We start from the raw sequence: 1,806 nt of genomic DNA, 5'->3' as shown, positions 1-1,806 counted from the left end.
AATTTTCGCTAAAGCACACCTCATATGCTGTAGAGAGATTAATAAAATATTGCACTTATATAAAAGATCAGAATTGCTGCATTCTAAATTTACAGGAATGCTAAAAGCTGTTAGGGTAAAAAAGTACAGCCAACTAAACAGTCAACAAAACAAAAGGAAACAAACAAACAAAACCCACAACTATGTACATCAACATGAAAATGTACGTGCTTTAATTGTGCAAATAAAAATGCAACAGAGTAAAATTCTGCTACCAGAGAGCACATAAACAGCAACCTGACAAACCAACGTGCACAAGGTGCACAAGAAGAATGCATAAAAAATTGTAAAATATGTTTTATACCATAGAAACATAGTACAACTTATGTTCCCGAGAATAATTTTACTGAAACCTCTTCAGTATTACAGTACCTATAATTTAATTCCTAAAGGAATAAATTCCTCCTAAAGGAAAATCACAAGCATAATTTGTAAATTAATGAAGTAATGGGAAAATCACATAACTCTACAGAATAGCATACAATGATTTCCCCCAATAAGCTTATTGATACTGTCAGTTTTCCAAAACTGAAAATTTCTCTTATTTTTCTCACACGTAGCAAGGTTGATCACTTCATACCTCATCTTCATGTCTTGCACAATAACTAGATTTTTTCAAACGAAAGTGTCACTTTGTACCCTCAACCATTACAAATACCACTATTCTACCTTCTACTATTCCAGTAATTACAAAATGTTCACAGTACTTCTGGAGTACTGTGGAGTACTACCCCGGTTCTTACTCCTCTCCTGACAACACTGAATATCAATCCTCACTAGATTCCTGAGGCTATTCACCTTTGGGAATAGATTGATATCAAATGATAAAGCTTTGTGATGATTAAGACCTTGTAGTTGATGAAATATACATTTGGCTTTCATATCTTTTAGAAAAAAAATTGTACAGCTGAAATTTTTTTGCCTTTTAAACAACCACAACAACTGTATTTTTTATTCTTTAAGTTGCTCTTTTTGGAGTCTAAATATGTAGATGTGGTTTTGCACATCCAAAGCTCCAGAGTAACATCTTTTTATTGGTATGTGCCTGTGGGGATTGGCTCACTTATGTTTTAACAAAAATTGTGCTCTTTAACATCCATTTGTAAAGCAGAATTCTTAAGCACCTTTGTTTAGCAGCAGATGTACATTCTGGACATGGAGATGGGATGCAGTGCTGTGAAACTTCGTTCTTGAAAGGAAAGTTTCCTGGAATTCTGAGACAACAATATTCACATAGCCTTTCTTACAAACGGTAATCTGATTTTTGTTTTTCTTCAGTAAGATAAAATAAAATAAATCTTAACTTACGTGTACTTACTGTATAGATGTAATATATCTAGAGTTTTTAAAATCACATTTGACTCCAAAATTTGTTCTTAAACTTCTGTAGATTTGTAAAATATTATTGATGTACTATGCTGTTAGCTGCAAGGATTGGAGAATACTACAGATGGAAGATCAAATGCATATCAAAGATTTAGGTAGAGAAAGATAACAAAGCAGGCTCTGTGAGGACAGAGAGTTAATACCATATTGTTAGCAAAGATCAGAAATATACAAAATGAAACATGAAAGTTATTTTAAAGCAAGCATTTGAAAGGAAATTACTTGAAACACATGCTTAATGACAGAAAGAAAGCTGGTATGATAAGAAAGCCCCAGGCCTCTCCATATCTGAAACCACTGCTCATTCTGTCTCTTTTTTCCTTCCAATTGCAGTCTTGTTCATTGTTCATTTCCTGTTGGTCATCTGTTCTTCGTTGTTTG

This window comes from Meleagris gallopavo, chromosome 3 (genome assembly GCF_905368555.1).
Source record: "Meleagris gallopavo chromosome 3, MGAL_WU_HG_1.1, whole genome shotgun sequence".
Classification (NCBI taxonomy): domain Eukaryota; kingdom Metazoa; phylum Chordata; class Aves; order Galliformes; family Phasianidae; genus Meleagris; species Meleagris gallopavo.
Note: the sequence above shows the minus strand (reverse complement) of the source record.